This window comes from Centruroides sculpturatus, unplaced genomic scaffold (assembly GCF_000671375.1).
Source record: "Centruroides sculpturatus isolate CEXI.00-Female unplaced genomic scaffold, Cexi_2.0 scaffold281, whole genome shotgun sequence".
In the NCBI taxonomy this organism is placed as follows: Eukaryota; Metazoa; Arthropoda; class Arachnida; order Scorpiones; family Buthidae; genus Centruroides; species Centruroides sculpturatus.
Window position 1 is genome coordinate 86280 of NW_019384696.1, and position 23977 is coordinate 110256.

General features: G+C 31.1%; 1 protein-coding gene across 1 annotated transcript in view; it reads left to right on the forward strand.

Moving 5' to 3' along the window:
* Positions 1-497: 497 nt before the first annotated feature.
* LOC111627442 (calcyphosin-like protein) overlaps positions 498-23977 on the forward strand; it is a 33513-nt gene continuing 10033 nt past the window's right edge. Inside the window, exon 1 of the mRNA XM_023371008.1 lies at positions 498-556. The gene's annotated coding sequence lies outside the window, so the exon portion shown is untranslated. The remainder of the gene's footprint in view (positions 557-23977) is intronic.

A 23977-nucleotide genomic window follows, 5' to 3' on the forward strand; every position in this document is an offset into this window, starting at 1 on the left:
TGTACTGTTAATTTGTATGTTATTTAATAAATTTTGTAATTTATTAAAACCTATATTATAAGGTTTTAATAAATTACATTTTAACAAAATGATATGTTATAAATTAATTATAAGTTATTTCATTTCCATATTTTTAATTTTTTAAACTTTTTCTTCTCTCTTTTAAATCGTTTCTGAAATATCACGTAAGGCAATATTGATAAAATCTAGGTTATAAATACAAAATTCGTAGATATGACAATTTTTTATAATTTTTTATAGTATTTTTTTTAATAAATATAAAATTTATTTGTGATAAAATAATAAATGATACATTGTGTAGTATTCAATGGGTGAATATACTGAGTTTGAGTCCTTCATATAGTAATTCCTAGAAAGACGTCTCTCACATTGTTAGTCACCTGACCCCGTGTATTGACTATTTTAGTGTTTTGTATTGTTTCTACGGCAACGAATATTGGTGACGTATCCAAATTGGCGCGAAATCTCTTAGCCATATGATTAGAAGGTTTCATAGTTAGACTGGCAGTTGCTCGTTTGCCTCCAGACTCTTCAGGTGAGCTTAAATTTACTTACTTTTCTATACTTAAACGAATGAAATTTCGCTTTAGTTCTTTATCAAATTTTATTTCAAATATTTCTTAATGCAGGATAATTAATCAAATAATGCTCTACTGTATTTTATAAATGTACTTTCTGAATTATTTATATTTTTTCGAAATTTTAATTATTCATAATGACTATGAAATATTAGATTTGAAACATTTAAAACCCATTGATACTTTTAAAAAGTATTAAAAATAATTATAATTCATTTAAGACTATGAATAAATCTTAAAAACTTCTTTTGTATATTTAATTATATTAATAAAATATATTATCTAATGAAAACAAATGTGATAATTGATGGTAGAAAGTATTATCTCAATTAAATGATAAAAATTTATTGTAAATTTTGTTGATTTAAAAATTTGTACTATTGAAATATTGATTTTCCTATAGATTTCCAATATTGTTCTACTTAATACAATCAGATTTGATTCTCATGTAAAATTTGATTTAAAACACTTTGTTGGCATAGGTGAAATTCAAATAATAAGCTGTTACGATATAAATTTTTAATTTAAAATTAGAAAATAAGAGTTAGAGAGTAATGATTATGTTTGCATTTCAAAATAGTGAATAAAACGAGACGTATGTAAAACTCATCAAAATAATAAGATTAGATCTTAAATGACTAATGGATTTCATCGATTTCGTGTAAGAAAATGACTATCGAACAAAAATCTAAAAAGAAAAAGAAGAAGGGGAAAAACATTAAACTTAAAGATATAGATCGGTTAATTATAAATAGAACCGAATCAAATTGAACTTAAAGGTTTTATTGTTGTTATTGCAGCTTGTTGTGCAATATCTTCCATGAAAGTTTTTATTGACAGAATTGACAATGGTTCGAAGAAAAGAATTTTTATTCTTTTAAGCATCAGTTCGATTTGAAAGTATTATATAATTACGTATGACTAATTACGTACTAAAGGATTAAATAATATCTGAAATTGTTTTTATTCCTTTCAGTTATAAATTTATTTTGTTTATGAAATTGTTTTCTTAAAATAGTTTATCTTAAATGAGATATCTTATGAAAGGACTGAGAATAGGGTTATATAATCTATCAGAAATGCAATGAGTGAGTAAGGCTTTTTCGGTTTATTCTTTAACGTTGAGAATATAAATGATATGATTTACTTTTTTGAAAATATATTTAGCTCCTAATAGAAACTTTTTATTCAATTATTTATTTTAGTAGTTTTATAGTTTAACTTTTCTCATATGTTATGAAGACTGAAACTGAGATGTCTTTAGTAATCTGTACAGTACATCTAATTCAAATATTTCACTAAAATCAAATAATCAGACTTTATTAATTAGTTATATGTACACAAAGTAATAACATTATAAATTTTCGCTAATGTTTTAAAAGTTTATTATCGATAGGTTATTTTATGATGTATTAGTATTGGTTTGACATTGTTGAACATCGTTCCATTTAATTTCTGAAAAAATAATATATATATAATTTATATATTATATAGACTACACATTAAATATTTAAAAAAACTAACATATATAATAATAATAATTTTAAACTGAAAGTGCATCTTCTCTTGTCTTGTTACGCTTTATAATTCGTATATGTTCATAATTCTTTTCAAGTAATGAAAAATATTTATAAATGTCAAATAAAAACTCTAAATATAAAAGTAACATTATCGTATTTTCATAAATTATTGTGGAATGTTTTGTAATATGGTAATGTACTGTATATTTAGTACATAATAAATTTTATAAATTGTAAGAGGTACTGTACGTCAATATTATGATCCACATATATCAGGAAGTATATGTTAAAACTCAGTCGGCATTAAATAGACATCACAATTTTTTAGTAAATTCTTCAAAAACTTTATTGAAAATTTATCATTTTGGAAAGAAAATGTTTACCGAATCAGTAATTATGTGTTTATCTAAAGTATTTATTTTTAGCATCTTTTGCGTGTTTATAGTTTATAAAGTTTAAATATATAAATTAAACTCTAAGTACTACGTCTATAATCAAAATGTTTGGACTTTTTTAAATAGAGAACTTTCGTAAAAAGTTATTTTTAAAATGTGCAAATATAATTCATAAATCAAATGTGCTTATATTAAACAAAACAACTTTTTATCATATAATTTAAAATAAAATACAATCCACAGTACAGGCACAGATAGTATGGACAGCTGGCTATATGGCTCAGATTCTCGGACACAGAGATCCTAAAATTTAGTATTTATGTTAAAACGTAGTATGAAAGGAATATAGATTAAAATTTCTCTTGATAAATGGTAGGGAAAACTGCTTTTATTTGTTTTGTCTGTTTTATTCATATAATTTTGACTATCGGAGAAGGATAAGTGAAATCTCATCTTTCTCAGTCACTTCTAACGGGAACTTATATGAACATATATACTATATAGGGACAGGACGCCCTAAACTTTCCGTGTCTGGTCTCGATTTTCATATTTCTAACTCCGTTCCCGAGATCAAGGAAAGATAGACAGACGGACAACAGTGGGAATTTATAGATCTACAGTTTTTTTTAAATTGCAGCTCAATAATGTATGGCTAACAATACAAACCGAAATTCAAAGATGAAACATTTTAGCTTAAATATAAATAATTCAAAAATAACTAATTAATAAAATTACACCAGCATATTATTTATTGATATTTTGTAAATACGCAATCATTTTCTTTCATGTATTTCTTTTTCTTTCATGTATTGCGATTAGTAATCTTTTAATATAAGGCAAGTCGACAACTCTTTTAAATAATATAAAAATCATTAAATAATAAAATTTTTTGCTTCTATACAGTTAACTTCAGATGTGAAAATTTTTAGGGAAACAAGAATTTTTGTTTATTAAATATGTAGCTTGCATGAAGAAAGGTGAATGTTACATTAAGGAAATGAAGATTTTAGAGTCAGTGTAGTATGCTTGAAATCGTCAATCATTTACTGACTAATAATGTTGAATTGCAAATTTCAGAATATATGAATTTGTTATGGTTTATGTCAATTTTTATTTTATAGATTTTTTTAATGTAAAAAATATAAATTCATATATTTGTACATTTTTAATTGATTCGATCAATAATTCTGGAAAGTGGGGCGTATTAAAAGCACGATAAACAATATTAAAAGAAATATTTTGTACATTAAGAAAAATTTTTAATATAATATAAGGATTATAAAATGGTTAAAACTTTTTACCTTCCCGGCTCTGATATAACTTATATAACAGAGGAAAAGCAAGACGATCGGTCAAAATAGACCCCTCCCCCAAGATTTTTACATTTTTGGACTCAGAGGACGTTGAAACGTCGAGAAATGCAAAAAAATTCGGAGGTTTCTTCCTGTATGTATGAATATTAATTTGTGTGGGGCACAATTTTGTTCACCCTCTTTGAAACTTAATAACTCCTGTGCTTTTTGTCGAACATTTCTGAAATTTTGCAAGAAAGTTTGTGTATGAAGAGTATTGATGCTGTTAAATTTTGGTGATTTAATGTCATCGGTGTGAGGAGATAGAGGAGATCACGTGTCATATCTCGAGTAGGATCGGACTTAATGACGATTTTACTCGTTATTAGCATTTACAATTTGTTTAATAAAATCCTTTTCTACCCTCAAAACGAACTTTTTCCTATTTTATAAAAATTAAAAGTACAGTATTCGCCAAACCCGAGAATCTTTAGCCAAACAAGAATTCTTCGATTATTAAATCTTGAGTTCACATCCAGAAAAGTTTAATGTCGCATTAAGGAAATAGATACTATGTAGCCAATATAATATATTTGAAGTCATTAGTCATTTATTGGATTGATAACGTTGAGTTATATGTTTTAGGATTATAAATTTCATTATGGTCAATGTCATATTGGCCACAACAAAATTCATAATCACTATTTTAAAGATTTTTAATATAAAATGTGTGATATTTTTGTATCTGAAAATTTCGGAATTTGTCTATTGTGCAAGTTGAACTAATATGAATCAATATAAGAATATGTTAAAAGATGCAAATAATACAACTCGTTTCCTCGTAGCAAAGTATTGGGATTGTCATGTGGCGCTGCATACTTTCGTTGTATTTGTGTGGCGTGGACCATGTGTGTTTGTTTTTTACTTTTCCCGTTTCTTGGTCCAATGTATTTTTTTCTTTGTATCAGTTCGCTTTTCACTGCATATATACTAGAAAGGATTTTTATAACAGACTGCAAGAATATTCCTGTATAAATTAACATGTCTTTAGAACATACAGAATAAACGTTAATAATATGTTCAGCTTATAAATTATTTTTAATGTTGATATTCTTATATATAACTTTTAAAAATATTTTTTAAATTTGAATATAATATAGCTAAATGTATGTGTTTTCATTTTATATAGTTTGGAGATTTTATCTTTATTGTTAAACAAAGAGAAGAAAGGCATGTTGTTAACTCTGTAGATATTTAAATTTTAAAATTGTAGGATTTAGATGCATTTATTCATTTTATGCATTCTTCAATTTTGATAAAATTTGACTGATTATTTATTCTGAAAGCAGTTTATTTACATTAGTATTCCAGATTATCTCAATGAATTTTATTAAAATTCCATAAGTTTAAATTAGTTTAAAGGCTAAATTATTAAAATACAATTTAAATGTGTTATAACTATTATTAAATATAGTTTAGTTTTTTATATTCTTCTACAGAATATTTTTTTAATTTTTACAAGTTTAGATTAAAGTAATACTTTTAGAGTAAATTTATAATTATTTATTATATTATATTTAAATATTTTATATACATAATACAATAAATAATTATAAATTTTAAAAAATTGTCGGCTGCTCCTCTCTGGATCACCCTAAAAGCAATAAACCCTAGATAAAACTCTTACCTTTATTATTAATAAAACTAAACTAGTTCATTCGTTGTCAATAATGAAAAATAAACGTAAAATTTAAAATAAAAAAAGAAACAATTTATATAGTTAAAAATATTGCATAAATTAGAAATAATTATTTCCTCTCACAATAAATCAAATATTATTTTTCATTCGTGATATACGAATATAGATTTAAGAAATTTAGAATATAAAAAATATATAATGCATGATCAATCATCTAAAATATAGTTTCCGGAAATGAGATTTATAATTATATAAAATTAAATTTATGATATAAAAATATATAGAATTATATCATATAAGAAAAATATACATATATATTCATTTATTTTGTTTTTATAAAAAAAAATTATAGCTTTATATATGTATTTTTTAAAATATAAATTGGACTTCTTTATGATAAAAATCATTTTATAGCTTACGTGTTCAATTCATTGAACTTATTAATCAAAAACGTGGTTAGGAAATTAGGTCCACGTGCATTCATTTATTATAAAATAAAATGTCCTATTTAATTTTAAATTTTATTATTAGATAAATAAAACGTTTAATTCCGTGAAAAGTTAATTGCGTAAATATTAATAATTTTCTAATATTGTTAAAATCTAAAATAATAAAACCAAAAAAGAATTAAAATTGAAATACTGTAATTAATGAAAATTTAAAATTAAATTAAAGAAAATTAAATAAAATTTGATATGAGAAGTTAATTGAAATTAATATAACGTTTATTTAAGAATTATTAAAATTTAATAATAAAAATTCAGTACGAAAAAACAAACTTGATTTTTACATTTTAACTTATTTTATTTAAATTAAAATGCTTATTAAAATAGATATTTTGGTTGAAAATAAAATTAAATGCATATTATATGCATTTAATTTTATTTCCAACCAAAATATAGTATGTATATATGTATGTATATTTAAAAATTAAATTTCTTTAGATTGTTTGTTTCACTGTATATACAATTGATTATTTATAATTTAAAATTCATGTTGGAAAACTTCCAATTCTTATTTTTAAATTATAAATTCATAATAATAGAAAATATTTTATAAAATTACAGCTTTTTGGAAAGGATATTAACATTTTTCTATTTGAATTTTACTTTTATATAGAAATACGTTATATATATAATTAATAAATTGTTCTATAATATATTGCGTATTAGAAATTATTTAAATAATGGAATTTGTTTATAATCTATGATAATTTTATAGGCCTATATATTTGAAAGTATAATAATTTCATTATATTTTAAATTATTATACAAATCATATTTATATTAATTATTGAATTAATTTCATATTGAAATGATAATAATAATTATTATTATTATTTAATTATTTCAAATTAAAGAATAATTTGCACAAAATTATTTTATGACCAAAGAAAATTTGCTCGAACCCAGTGTTCAGGGAACGAAGACCGCTTGGCCACTGGTGGCCGCTTCTGTAATATATATTTAGAGTGTTGTAGCACTCCTTCTCAGTCATTGCACCAGAATACCAGAATAATAAACTTGTTTCATAAAGTCATGCGTTGATTCATGGTCTTTCTGGAAGAACAAGTAAAGAAAGAAATTAATAATAAAAATAAAATTGTTTTTATTATTCTGTATATATATTCTATTGAGAATTCATTTAAATTATTTATCCATTATGGTATCACTTAATATAATAACACTTCAGTTGTGATAGATTTTTATATTTTTGGATTGCAATTTGAAAAATATGTAGACCTATATATTCCCACTGTCGTCCATCTGTTTGTCTTTCCTTAATCTCGAGAAAGGAGTTAGATAGATAAAATTCAAGAGAGATATCGAATACCTAGGAGCACGAGACCCCGATGAACTATATATGAACTTCCGACATAAACCGGAAGTCACATTATTTCAATTCAAAAATTCTCGAAAGGAGTTAGATAGATGATCGATACAACTCTATTGCTAAAGGAAAATGTGATGTATGGGGGCAAAACACTACTAATTTGAAGGTGGAGAGCATATATTTTAAATTAAATAAATTAAAAACGATGATTAAAAATTGCAGCCCGGCATTGTGACGATGTCACAATAAATATTAACTCGTTCTTATATATACAGTTTTCAAATTTAATTCTGATTTGACAATTAATAGTCTTTTGGATTTCTAATGGAGTAGACGTATAATATTTGAAAAATACCATGAACATCATGTTAACATCTTTCTATTATTAAATATCCTAATTTGATAATCTAAATATATAAAATTGCTTGTCCTGACTGACACACTCATTCACTCACTGATTCATCATCGCCCAGAGCAAACCGCTTAACCTAAAGAGATGAAATTTGGTAGACAGTTAGGTACGTCATGGAAACGCACACTAAGAAGGGATTTTTCGAAATTCCCAAGTGGGGGGAGAGGGAGAGAATTAAAGCTTGACCGGAACAACGGCTTCTACTGTACTATTTTAGATGCGATTTTCTGTTTTTATCTACTGTACTATTTTAGATGCGATTTTCTGTTTTTATCTGCGTTTTAGTAGGGTACGCCATGGCAATGCACACTAAGAAGGGATTTTTCGAAATTCCCCCGCGAGGGGAGAGGGAGAGCATTAAGGCTTAACCGGAAGAACGGCTTCTACTGCGCTATTTTAGATGCNCAATTTATCAGTGCTAGGTTAGTAGTTTTATCGGTGGTTTTATCGATTTGGCCATTGGTGGGCAAAGTTAACAGAAACAGAACACGTGTGAAAATTTTTTAAAAACGCCACACATTTTCTATTACATTAATAAATGCAACAAAAACGTATAATGATTTTGTGTTTATTCCAATCATAAGTAAATTCAATATTAATGTTAGAAATAAAGATTAAATATGAATAGTTTAAGTGAAATTTTATTAGACAACCGGCTTCAATGCATTAAATTAATTGACTTTTCGATAATAGGAATAACCTCATTTAATTTAAATAAAAAAAACCACCATATAATTATACATTTTATCAAACGGGACCGTCTACCAATTACATGTACAGTTTAAGGGAGGGTCCCTAAGTACGTATTAAAATACCGTATATATAGGTTAAACCGAGTCTGTGCATTCAATTGAGATCAAACAAATTTTTAACCTATTGTGCAAGCTTGAATTAAAAATAACATTATCAAAACATTAACATAAGTTTATGTTATGACGAATAGAATACAAATAGAGTATTTGTATGAAATTTAAATATCTTATTTATATTTGACAAGCTGTTACCCGCGACTTCGCCCGCGGTGGTTTTGCAAACAAACCCCATTTATATTCAGTATTTCATCATGGCGTACCCTAACTGTGTACAAAATTTCACCTCTTTAGGTTCAGCGGTTTGCTCTGGGCGATGGTGAATCAATGAGTCAATCACTCAGTCAAGACAAGTAATTTTATATACAGTATTTAGATTATATTTTTATATTTAGATTACTGTATTCGAAACATAGAAATGCCAATATAAATGCCATTTGAATCGATACTAACAATGTAAGATTGTACTGTACATTAATATCATACATCAAACATAAAAGATGAAATTTAAAGCTAAGAATCAAAATTGCTAGATGATTTTCTCTGAAATATAAGCTTACAAATTAGAAGAAACATCAGTCGCGTTCAAAATAAAATATTAGAAAATTTTAATATCTCCTGTTTAAATGTTGTAAAATTGATAAATTCTATCGTTCTCGATAGAAGGTATATTTTTCAAGCCTCAAATAGACTTATTTTCATATCATGCTATGTAAATTTTCGCTATCTTCATGCATATATTCATCACAGATTTAGTATTCTTTAGAAAGTATACAACAAAATACTCCGGGTCTTCGTTGAATGTAAGTTTAGTCATGTAATAGAAAATGCAGATAAAATAAGTCTTTTTAATGTTAAATTATGACGGAAAGAGTAGGTAATATAAATATACTGTATATATTAGTATCTTTGACAGTTTCAATAGTAAAATCGATTTGTTCACCATGTGATTTTTGCATGGCATAAAATAATTCATATCACTAATAATCTTCCAACCTTTGTATGTATACTTTATGCAAATAAATGCTTATATTTTTGCTCATATTCTTTTTCAAATCGTATTCTCAGATGTGTATTCGAAGAATGTAATTCAAAAAAGCTGCGAATCATTCGAATTTTTGTTTACAAAGAGGCATTGCACTCGTTTCTTTCATATTATACGAAAACATGTTTACATTATATTGATTATATAGCGTACTAGCTGTTACCAGCGGCTTTGCCCGCGCGAATTTTGCAAGAAAACCCCATTTATATTCAGTATTTCAACAACCATAATAATTGTTTTATTTATTTGTCGAAACCGTGTCTTCTTCTTCTTCTTTCTTCTAATTCTATGTCACGACTTGGTGCATTTATCGACACTTGGCAAATAATTTCATCATCCACTTTTAGTTCATACAGATACGCGTTTCGGGCTTTCGCCCCTCTTCAGTCTGTTACATCGATAGGTTGTGGCTGGTGTATACAGTATCAGTCAGGCACCTTCCGTACTTCCCCGAAACGCGTATCTGTATGAATTAAAAGTGGATGATGAAATTATTTGCCAAGTGTCGATAAATGCACCAAGTCGTGACATAGAATTAGAAGAAAGAAGAAGAAGAAGACACGGTTTCGACAAATAAATAAAACAATTATTATGGTTGTTGAAATACTGAATATAAATGGGGTTTTCTTGCAAAATTCGCGCGGGCAAAGCCGCTGGTAACAGCTAGTACGCTATATAATCAATATAATGTAAACATGTTTTCGTATAATATGAAAGAAACGAGTGCAATGCCTCTTTGTAAACAAAAATTCGAATGATTCGCAGCTTTTTTGAATTACATTCTTCGAATACACATCTGAGAATACGATTTGAAAAAGAATATGAGCAAAAATATAAGCATTTATTTGCATAAAGTATACATACAAAGGTTGGAAGATTATTAGTGATATGAATTATTTTATGCCATGCAAAAATCACATGGTGAGCAAATCGATTTTACTATTGAAACTGTCAAAGATACTAATATATACAGTATATTTATATTACCTACTCTTTCCGTCATAATTTAACATTAAAAAGACTTATTTTATCTGCATTTTCTATTACATGACTAAACTTACATTCAACGAAGACCCGGAGTATTTTGTTGTATACTTTCTAAAGAATACTAAATCTGTGATGAATATATGCATAAAGATAGCGAAAATTTACATAGCATGATATGAAAATAAGTCTATTTGAGGCTTGAAAAATATACCTTCTATCGAGAACGATAGAATTTATCAATGTTATAACATTTAAACAGGAGACATTAAAATTTTCTAATATTTTATTCTGAAAGCGACTGATGTTTCTTCTAATTTGTAAGCTTATATTTCAGAGAAAATCATCTAACAATTTTGATTCTTAGCTTTAAATTTCATCTTTTATGTTTGATGTATGATATTAATGTACAGTACAATCTTACATTGTTAGTATCGATTCAAATGGCATTTCTATTGGCATTTCTATGTTTCGAATTCAGTAATCTAAATATAAAAATATAATCTAAATACTGTATATAAAATTACTTGTCCTGACTGAGTGATTGACTCATTGATTCATCATCGCCCAGAGCAAACCGCTGAACCTAAAGAGGTGAAATTTTGTACACATGGTACGCCATGATGAAATACTGAATATAAATGGGGTTTGTTTGCAAAACCACCGCGGGCGAAGTCGCAGCTTGTCAAATATAAATAAGATATTTAAATTTCATACAAATACTCTATTTGTATTCTATTCGTCATAACATAAACTTATGTTAATGTTTTGATAATGTTATTTTTAATTCAAGCTTGCACAATAGGTTAAAAATTTGTTTGATCTCAATTGAATGCACAGACTCGGTTTAACCTATATATACGGTATTTTAATACGTATTTAGAGACCCTCCCTTAAACTGTACATGTAATTGGTAGACGGTCCCGTTTGATAAAATCTATAATTATATGGTGGTTTTTTTTTATTTAAATTAAATGAGGTTATTCCTATTATCGAAAAGTCAATTAATTTAATGCATTGAAGCCGGTTGTCTAATAAAATTTCACTTAAACTATTCATATTTAATCTTTATTTCTAACATTAATATTGAATTTACTTATGATTGGAATAAACACAAAATCATTATACGTTTTTGTTGCATTTATTAATGTAATAGAAAATGTGTGGCGTTTTTAAAAAATTTTCACACGTGTTCTGTTTCTGTTAACTTTGCCCACCAATGGCCAAATCGATAAAACCACCGATAAAACTACTAACCTAGCACTGATAAATTGGTTTGGTTCATTTAGTTACGGCAACACATGGGCAATCGATCTGTCGAGACAGAATGCCTCCCGGGAGGACTTTCTACGGGAAACTACCCCTATTTACGTGTTACTAACGTGAAGAAAACCCGGAAAACTCCATGTGACCAGTTCATTGGCGAAGCGCGACCAAACTACCAACGTTCAGTGGTTCCACTAGAGCACTGTTGGTCCAGACTATTGAATAACTCAAGTCTTAATGAATCAAAATTATGAAATTTTAGTTAGGATTCTTCACCAATTTCGGAATATTTTTAATTAAAACATCAATATAATGTGCTTTTATATCGAAAATTCTACGAAGGTCTTGAAAAACCTACCTGCATTGACATAAATAAATTTAACTTGTCTAAAGAAAAACATTATAAATTCACTTAATGCATACTACAGTTGCGTGTTTCTCAGATCATAATACATAATTTAGAATACATAGATACATACTTGTCATAATAATTAAGAATATTGTCAGATTAATTAGGTTATGAGATAACATTGTTAGTTTAATGTCTTTTTTTCGTGATAGAAATTTTTGAAGAAAACAATTATTCAATTAAGTTAAATTTATTTTATTGGTTAAAAAGTTTGAAAAAAGTTAAATATCGATCTATTATTGAAATTAAGTTTTTATAATAAATAAATTTCAAGCTTCATTAAACCGAGTATAGGAAAAGCTATGAGGGAAAAGTAAACAAAAATGATTAGAACATAATAAGACAGTAATAATTATGTCAATATCGTTTATAATTTCGATAATATAAAAAATTGCATAAAATTTTACAATAATAAAATAGACCATAAAATTATATTTACACTATAAATATATAGAAGCATAAAAGTAAATTTAAAATGTATTATAATTTTTAAAAAATTATTTAGTGTAATTAAATGAAATATTATAAATATCATAGAGTAGAGAATTAAAAAAATATTGTGTTATTTCTAAAAGAATAAATGGATATGTTTTCTTATAAAGGCTTTGAAAATATCCAAGGGTATTTTTAAAGTTATTATTAAATTTATTGTAAACCAGCTGTTATCCGCGACTTCGCCCGCGCGATTTTGCAAACAAACACCATTTATATTCAGTATTTCAACAACCATAGTAATTGTTATATAACACCTACCGCTGAGAATGATGAGAATTGCCGAGATTCAAACGAACTGTTTTCAATTTGATCAATTTTCTGGAACGTTTACAATCGTTCTATAATCGAACCAATATGCAATAACAAATTCGAATTTAAAACGGTTCGAACATTTTTAAAATCGAAATAGATAAAAATATTTATAACAATGTCTGAAATGTTATCAATTTAATACACCTAAGTATTCAATGAAGACTAAACGTAGTTAAAAACAAAAATTCACATCTAAAATAGTACAGTAGAAGCCTTTCTTCAGGTTAAGCCTTAATGTTCTCCCTCTCCCCCCGCGGGGGAATTTCCAAAAATCCCTTCTTAGTGTGCATTCTCATGGCGTACCCTAACTGTGTACCAAATTTCACCTCTAGCGGTTTGCGTTCAGCGGTTTGCTCTGGGCGATGATGAATCAATCACTCAGTCAGTCAGTCAATCAGTCAGTCAGGACAAGTAATTTTATATATTTACATAATTATTATACAATATTTTAATACTCTAATTATAATTAGACAAATTATTTGTTGTCATAAAGGTAAATAGAGTAGATTCAAAATCATCCATAAACATATAAGTTCCCTCTTGCGTCCGTCTGTGTGTCCTTTCTTATTTTCGAGAAAGAAATTAGATAGTTGAAAGCCCAAAGCAGATATGGAAAGCTTTGGGAAGGAGACCTCCATTAACTATATATGAACTTCCGAAATCAGATTACTTCAATATAAATATTTTTCACTGAATGCAGGTTATTTATTTAAATAGATGACCGGGCATTCAATTTAATTCTATTGTTAACAGAAAAACTACGATGTACAGTACATAGATAAGACAGTGTGACGTTGTCACAATAAATAGCTGTTTCTAACTTCTGTTGTTCCTAATTGTATTGGCTTATTTTCATCCCTTCTTATAATAATAAAATAAACGAAAACACGCAACTCTTCGCTTGCCCTTCGTTATTTCCAAACGAATGACAACCCAGAACTCACCACGGGGAGGTGGCTGCGTCAGAGTTCCACTGAGAGTTGGAAAGAATGCAACTCCACACGCCATTAACATCACTTGTGGAGTTTCATTTGTCCTAACTCACACTTCGATGTTTAATACGGTAAGTTGAATGTAAAAAGTTTAATTATTGTTACGAGCTATGGGGCTCGGGATATAAATTCAGAACACAGTTTACCGAAACCGACACTTTTACTTAGATACACTAAAAAAAACAAAAACGTTATATAACTCGTTAAAAGAAAAACAAATCTTCTCGAACCTCCTAATTTTTCGAATTCTTCTTTCTTTTTTTTTCAAAAACATTCTTTTTTGTTTCGCCACTCTCCGCATCATGGTGCTAGTCTGTTTTTAGAGCCGGCGCGACACTGCCCTCCTCTTAAGGCATGCTCGTCCCGAGCATCATTACACCCATAGTACTGCGCCAAACGATCCACATGAACAATCTTGGGTGCAGTTCTTGACCTCTTCTGTATTCGGTAGGTGACATCGTTGATTCTAGTCACGACACGATATGGCCCGTCCCACTTCGGCTGTAATTTAGGGGACTTTTCCTTGCTGCGCACAGGATTATGTAACCACACTAAGGAACCCTCTTCGAAGCCTTGATTGTTCGCCTTCCGGTCATATCGGGTCTTCATCCTTTCAGACATTTGTTGGCTGGACTGTCGGATGTGGTCATATACGTCATTCATCTTATGACGTAAATCGTCCGCATAGTCAGTCATGCTACGTGGACTATCAGGCGGGGTACCGGTAATTAAATCTGCGGGCAATCGTAGTTCTCTTCCAAAGTTTGCAAAGGCTGGCGTCACAGACGTACTTTCATGGACCGCGCTTCGGTATGCCAACAAAAATGGTTGAATGTGTTTGTCCCAGTCTCGTTGCCGAGTCTCTATGACTTTTGCCAGGTACCTTTCCAACGTCTGATTAAATCGTTCCACCATCCCGTCGGATTGTGGATGATACGAGGTGGTTCTGGTTTTGTGGGTACCCATCACACGGCATGTCTCCCGAAATATTTGGGACTCGAAATTCCTGCCTTGATCACTGTGAATCTCTAAGGGTACTCCAAACCGACAGAATACTTCGTGGACTAATTTATCGGCCACAGTTACAGCTTCTTGGTTGGGAATGGCGAAAACCTCTGGCCATTTAGTAAAGTAGTCCATGACAACCATGAAGTACCGGTTTCTATTTTCACTTTCAGGAAACGGTCCCGCAACATCTAACGCTATTCGTTCCCATGGGGCTCCAACATTGTACACCCTTAATGCACCTCTACTGCGAGTTTGAGGTCCCTTCACGGCCGCGCAACTGGTACATCTGCGGCACCATTCTTCCACATCATCACGACAGTGGATCCAATAAAATCTCTCTCGGATTTTCAGTAAGGTTCTCTTCACCCCCATATGGCCTCCAGAGCAGCCGTCGTGGTACAGTTTTAGGACCTCTGGAACTTTTCCTTTGGGAACAACCATTTGCAGATGGTAGCTGTCTCCTCGGGTATTTTCCCACTTACGGCACAATATCCCGTCCTGTATGGTCAAGCTGTCCCATTGTGCCCAGTAGCTTTTTGTAACTGGACTCATAGCTGCAACATCGCTCCAGTTAGGCCTAGGAGCATCAGCCTTCAACCATTCGAGGATCGGCTTAATGTGTGCGTCCTTTTCCTGAGCCTGTTGTAAAGTTTCCTTCCACTCGTTACCAATCTCCATTTTCAGCATTTGCACAGGAACAATTTCTTTAGCCTCTTGTCTGACACAGTGCTTACAGTCATCCACACAAGGCCTTCTCGACAAGGCGTCAGCATTACCATGCATTTTCCCTTTACGATGTTCAATCACGAAGTCATACTCCTGTAGCAGCTCTATCCACCTTGCTACTTGTCCTTCTGGATTCTTGAAATGCAAAAGCCACTTTAACGCAGCATGGTCTGTACGCAAGCGGAATCTTCGTCCAAGCAAGTAGTTGCTAAAATGTTGCAAGGTTTTAACTACGGCAAGTAATTCCCTTCTCGTCACGCAGTAATTTCTTTCCGGTTTGGATAAGACTTTGCTGAAGTAGGCTATAACCGATTCTTGATCTCCTTTTCGTTGCGACAAAACTCCGCCGATCCCCGTGTTACTCGCATCTGTGTCAACTACAAAGTCATTTCCAGTGTCAGGGTAGCCCAAAATTGGCGTGTTGCACAGACGCTCCTTTAATTCCTGGAATGCAATATCACAACCCTCGTCCCAGCAGAATCGTGTCTTCTCTTCAGTAAGTTTATGCAGTGGTTTGGCAATATCAGCAAAATCCTTCACAAACCGACGATAGTAGGAGCATAAGCCCAAGAAAGCTCTAACTCCTGTTTTGTCGTTTGGAACTGGCCAATCTTTTACGGCGACGATTTTATCCGAGTCTGTCTGCACCCCCTTTTCCGAGACAACATGTCCCAAGAATTTAACTTGCCGTCTAAAGAAGGCGCATTTTTTCGGGCTCAATTTGAGATTAGCTCCTCGTATTTTCCATAACACTCGTTCCAGGTTTCGAAGATGATCCTCAAATGTGCGGCCCACGATAATTATATCATCCAAATAGACAAAACAGGCATCCCCACTCAATCCAGTGAGTACTAGCTCCATAAGTCTTTCGAAAGTAGCTGGGGCATTGCAAAGCCCAAAGGGCATGACCTTGAATTGCCACAAACCCTTTCCTGTGGAAAATGCAGTCTTCTCTTTGTCTCTAGAGTCTATTTCCACCTGCCAGTAGCCACTTTTTAGGTCCAGGGTAGTGAACCACTTCATTCCTGTCAGCGTATCCAATGTGTCGTCGATCCTTGGCAGTGGATAGCTGTCCTTCTTTGTAACGTTGTTCAGTCGACGATAGTCCACACAGAAACGCATGCTGCCATCCTTCTTCTTTACCAGGACCACAGGTGAACACCATGGACTAGATGAGGGCTCTATAATGTCATTCCTTACCATTCCCTGAATCATGGCATCCACCTCTTGTTCACGTGCCATCAGTGGCCTTCTCGGTCGCTGACGGATCGGTAACTCATTCCCTGTATTTATTTTGTGCCGAACCAATCCCGTCTTCCCTATATCAGCGTCGCTTGACGAGAAAATGTTGGCATATCGAAGCAACATCTTTTTAGCTTTGTTTAGTTCCTCTTCCGACAAATCCTTACAACATTCCTCCAGAAGCGTTGACACATTGATTGCGGAATGTTTCATGTTGGTCGCAGTAAGTTGTTCTTGGCATTTACGCATCCAAGCAACTTCTTCACAGGTGCCCATTAAAGTGCCTTTTCCGACAACCTGTTCTCTATCACCCGGATTTAGAACACGTACTGCCGAAACGTTGGTGGCTCTCACCAAGGTTCGCGCCATCTTCCATGGTAAACTGCTGTCTAAACCCTCTACGAGGACACAACGATTCTTCTGACCAGCGTTATCTGGTAGTCTAACTGGTACGATAGTTTCTGACCTTGGGGGAAGAACAATCTTATTTAAGCAGCGCACTTTACCCGACGATGCACCGTCCATAAAAACTTCTGCTGAACCGCATTTTAAGATTCCCTGCTTGACATCAATCTCACAATGATATTCCTTCATGAAGTCCAAGCCCAGAATGCAATCGTTCCTTATATCGGCAATGATAACCTTATGCCGATAAATCTTGTTGCCTAGTTGCAATTCCACCTCCTTCTCGCCTTGGACAGATATGTGCTGACCGGTCGCTGTTATAAGACGAATACGATCATGTCCACTGAAGTAGTCCCCAAGAAACTGATTTGCCAGCCGAGAACTGGTGACTGTGCGAGAAGCTCCAGTGTCCAATGTCAGCTTACACGATGTTCCGTTAATTTCGCCTTGAATAATCAGGCTATTTCCATCGTGGGCTTGGGAGATTGAGATTCCTGGGGCTCCCTCAAAACCAGCCAGCACCCGCCCTGCAGTCCTGGCACTTTCTCGTTTCTCCTGGGTGGTGGTATCAGTCACCTCTAGCTTCTGAAGTCCATCCTCCTTTCGGTCTCTCCCAAGGTGCCCTCGCTTTGGGCAATTCATCTGCAGGTGTCCCCTGGCTTTACAGTAGTAACACTGGGGACCTGTCATTACAACCTCCCTAACATGATGGGATCGATCATCGCGTCTTACTGCCTCCACCTCCAAAGCATGGGCCAAAGCATCCTTCAGAGTTTCATGATGTCCCAATCTGACAGCTGCTCGAACTTCTACATCGCGTATTCCATCTATAAACGCTTGTACGAGTAGTCCTTCAACCAATGCAGGTGAAGACTGATACGCTTTTCGGACCAGCTTCTCAACTTCCAGTGCCCCAGTACTGTAGAGTCTCGGCACTACGTTGCGCACGGTCCTTAAGCTGCGCCCGATACACGTGCTCAAGATGCTTGTCCCCATATCTGGACTCCAATGCCTCCACCAGTTGGTCGTAAGTGATGTCCTTACCGAGGGCCTCTAGTACAGTTAAGGCCTGATCGCGGAGGGCCAACGTGAGTGCTGTCATGGCCTGTGCTTTAGTCCATCCATTCATCCTCACCACGGCTTCAAACTGAATTTTATAAGCCGACCATGAAGATGTCCCGTCGAAAGGCGGTACTTTAAATCCATGTACTGCCGGTGTAGCTATAACGGGAGTGGCATTCCCAGTCTCAGATATGAGCTTGACCAAAGCTTTCTCAACATCTGTGATCTTCACTTCAGCTTTGGAAATTCGATTCTCATGCCGTTGTACCTGCTCTTCATGGTACTCAACCTGCTCCTTGATTACCTTTAAATCGCTGCCAATCGTTGCATGCAGTTCCTTCAGTTGACTTGCCTGCTCTTCTTGGCCTCGCTGGAGTTCTTCTTTCATTTGACGTGCCTGCTCTTCTTGGCCTCGCTGGAGTTCTTCTTTCATTTGACGTGCCTGCTCTTGCATATTTTTCAACTGATTGGTCTGCTCTTGCAACGCCGTCAACAATACAGATAAATCAAGCATAGCAGGTGCTGGAGTAGCGCCAGTGGTGCTGGCGGTTAAAACAGAGTCAGTTGTTTGCTGACCATCTAATGTCCAATCAGAAGATTCACTAAAACGTCGCTGATCCATCGCCTGTTGTCGCTGTTGACTTCGTGTACGAATCCCTTCAGTGTCTTCTTTCGGCATAACCGGAATGATTTATATCGCACTCCTGACACCAATTTGTTACGAGCTATGGGGCTCGGGATATAAATTCAGAACACAGTTTACCGAAACCGACACTTTTACTTAGATACACTAAAAAAAACAAAAACGTTATATAACTCGTTAAAAGAAAAACAAATCTTCTCGAACCTCCTAATTTTTCGAATTCTTCTTTCTTTTTTTTTCAAAAACATTCTTTTTTGTTTCGCCACTCTCCGCATCATGGTGCTAGTCTGTTTTTAGAGCCGGCGCGACATTATTATTAAACTTTTTACATTAAACTTACCGTATTATATCTATATAAACTAGTGCATGCAATTCTCTAACTACTAACAATGAAAGTCGGTAACGATACCTTACCATAATGAAACAAAAATACAAATATTGCAAATAAAATATAATATGCTTCGAACATTTCTCGGACCATATTCGAAATACAAATTAAACATAGAAAACGATAATACTCAATATTTACAGCGAATCCTTAACTCAATACCATTGCCCGAAAATGACTCCCCCCAGTGTCTTCGCTCTTGGATCTACGCGAAATTTAAAAAAAAAACGGCCGACTTCCACTCCGTACGAGTCTTCTCCGGAGACCTAAGAGAAACGTCAGAATTTTAACGAAAATTGTTGTAGAGATGCTTTAAATTTAAAAACGGACACGTAAGTACTTCCTAGCGGATCGACTTTCTTTTAACGATTCTTCGTCTTCTTTTCACAATTCCATATTTTCTCCTTCAACAAAATGGCGCCAACCAATTGTTAGAATCCAACAATGCATTCTAACAATTGGTTACTTTCGACAAATATTTGACACGCGTTACGTCGATTTGAATTATTTAACTTTAAAAATTAAAATTTGATTATTGTTCTTATATACTGTATAGATTGTTGAATACATTCAACAATCACATACACTGTATTTTTATGATTGCTATAAATTTTATTTTTTTCAAAATTTGTTAAGAGTAATGAAAAATTTGATAGAGAAAATTAAAACACACTCATTGATTAATACAAGAATTGATTGTAATGTTTTGAATTTGTGAATTTGATTTTATCCCAAAATTATATTGATAAACTTATTAATATTTTCTGTTTTAAATTTAAAAAAAATTATTAAAAATTTAAGATTAATCAGAAAATTAAAAATTATAAGAATTCTAAATCAAAAGAAGTTGTAATATTAAGAACATTTTTCATATTAATACAGTGGATTAAATTGTAAAATAATGTGTAATAATTAAAGATTATATATTTTAATTTGGATAATTTTATTTTGTTTAGAACTTGTATATATAAATATCTGTACTTAAATTAACATATATTAGTTGAATGTGTAGAGAATTTTCTCTAATGAATATTCTGTTAACTAATGAAAAAAACATGAGGAAAGAGATTTAATATTTAACTAATAATTAAATATTAAATTGTTAAAACACCGTATTTAATTTAGAAACTTTTTTTCTTATTTTATTCAAAAATTAAAACCTTAAAGTATTTTTAAAATAAATTTTATTTTTTTACTTTACGAATATCAAACACATTGAGTGATATTAAGATATTGTTCATCAAAATGTTTAAATTGTTAGAAATAAGTCAACTAAGAAAATTGGCATGCCTATTCATACATATATTACATTTGTTTATCTGTTTTATATATATGCTCAAATTAAAAATGGTCCGAAATCTAGATAATTTTTTTATATGTATAGTACACTATAATACACAAATGATAAATAAATATTATAAATGCTAATACAGTAGACTCCTGTTAATTCAAATTTATATAATTTGAATTCCATCTTAATTTGAACTGCACTGCACTAGTCCCCATTTGATTCCTATTTAAATTAATGTAAAATTCACTTGGTAATTAGAACTCAATTGTGCTGCCTCCTGTTTATTCAAATCAAGAGTATGTGTTAGTAAGTTAATATCATCCTCCCATTTTTGAAATTTAAAGATCAAAATTAAAATTAATAAATTAAAATTTAAAAACACTTGAAATCAGTTGGTGCTTGATTAGGATGGTTTACAGTTGTTGATGTGGCACTTGCTTCTTCATTCCATTCAATGCACTACTGTACCTTTGTTTTGTATTTTTCATTGATTAAGCATTATTCTGCTTGTTATGTGATGTTAATGTATTGTTAAAGATTTTATTTTTGTAGTATTCAGAAATGGCCTTTTTTTAATTAGAACTACTTAAGCTGTCCTTCTGAGTTTGAATTAACAAGAGTCAACTGTATATGCAAATAAAAAATAATTAATGCATTTTTTTAATATAAAGAAATTTTCAATATGAAAGCTTTTTGAAATTTCTTATATCAAATATGAATTATGTTAACTTAATACATCTACATTTCACCAATTTGTAATATACTTTTCTATTCATGTTTTAAAAATTAATGCTTGACTTTTGAAAATAATTAAGCAGATAAATTTTGATTTATAAGAAAATAATATATATTTATATATAATACATATCAAATTATGTAATATTAAAAAGTTAGGTTATAATAATTGTAAAATTTGAAAAGTTAAACACTTTATAATCTTTACCTCCTGTAGAGTGCTTATATATATATAAAAAAAAATGACATTATAAAATTATATTTCATGAATTTTTACTAGAAATTGACATTTAACAAAGGAAGAATAGATTCAATGCAATTTTATTCTATTGAACAGAAAGATTTTTTCTTTTTAGCAGATTTACTTAATAATGCTCAATATGTTTTTTTTTTTTTCAAATATTACTTCNATTATATGTACTGTACATGAAATATCAGTGAAAATAAAACGTATTTTCAATCCACGAGTATTTTCACCATTAGAAAGGAAACAATATGCAGAATTTAAAAATATAATCGTAGGTTTTAATGCGATGCCGATAATTTCACTGTTTTAAAATAATAACTGGCCTCAGTAAGACACTACGTAACCCAACTCGTATGTTTTAGACACCCTCTGGAGGGACAACATAGACATTGGCGCACCAAAGCTGTACAGTTATGGTTCCGGGTGAAATTTTATTTGTTTTCTTACATTTTTTTTTCTTTGTTAATTCCCCTACTGATTGCTTAATGATGGAGGCTTATACAAATTGCATTAGAACAGGCCATTTGTATAAATATAGTGCTTAAGGTGACACCTACCGCTGCAGAAAACCCGAGAACGAGTCCAGATGGATCATAAACCCTAAGAATTTTTCGGGTGGTTGTCGGTTTGAATTTGTTGGACCCACAATAGGCTTGGCTAAAAAAGGCCTTCTTAGTCCACACAGCGCTGAAAAAGTTTTTAAAAAATTATATATAGCGTTAATTATTATTTATAAGCAAAACAATAATTAATATTACTTTAAATGTAATAGTAACTTATAGAATACAATAATCTTTATGCGATGCAATAATTAAATGAAGTTTTAACGTTATCAATATTAATGGCTATCAAAGAAAGTACACACTAAGAAAACCATAAAATATTTTATTGATCATGAATGAATTTTAATAGAAGTCGCAAAAAATTGTATGAGATACTGTACATTCCTTTAATTTTAAAAGATACTATAAATTCCCTAAATTTCCGACATTCTACGCAACCAAAATTCCCTAATTCTAGCAAATCTCGAGAATTGTCAACGCTAGTATGGCCTAAAACTCTATACCGTAATGGACAGTAAGAATCATAATTTATTGTTTTTATCGTATTGCATGTTTTTGTTACGTCCTAATTTTCATTTTATTATCCGATATTAATATAGTCTATCTAAATAATTAATTCTATTTTTATTTTATTATTCGTATTCGAATTTTAAGTTAGGATCTAGCTTTTTTAAAGATTTTATGATTTCAGTTTCTATAATGATATTTTTATCATAAATTATAAATGCATCATTTACATATCTAACTATAAGTTATTCAACTGTTCAACTGTTCAATGTTAAAGCGTGGTAAAATTTATCTTCCTTGCGATGTTCCCTTTAAGAGGAAGAGGAGGACACGGTTAGCTACCCACCAGTGGCGCCCGCAGACTTTAAAGAGGGAAGGCACAAGCTATAAAAAAAGAGCATCGTACATACTGTACATTATATAAAATATACAGTATATATATGTATACTTGATTTACTGTATTTGAATAACGCGATTTTAATACGCGGTAGCATCGAGGGATACATGTGTATATATACTTGATTAATCTCGAGAACGGAGTTAGATATGTGAAAGTCGAGACCAGACATGGAAATCGTATGAGGAAGAGGACCAGATTAACTATATATGAACTTCCAATTTGTGCCGCAAAATTACGTTATCTCTATTCAAAAGTTTTTCCCTGAACAAAGTTAGATGCATAACTGGCTCTACTCTATTGCCAACAGGAAAAGTATGATGTACAATATTCCATTAAATTTTCAAATAAAATTAAGTTGACAAAACGATGATAAATTTGTTCAAACCATTTTAAATAAATAATTACAATATTTAAAAAGAGATTAAAATGAATAATATTGTTTTATTACAGGTCTAATCATTACATGAAAAATAATGATCATAAAGAAATATTATTAAAAATGGTTAAAAAAGAAATAAAATTTCAAATTTTAACATATAGAATTTATTATTTCTTTTATGTGATAATCAAATCTGCTATAGTTTTTGAAGGTTATACATATATCAGGTCATAAATAGAATATTATACATAAATCAAGATATCCGGGCACGTGAATTACGGATAGGAGCATTATTATTGATTCTACTTGTATAAAGAAA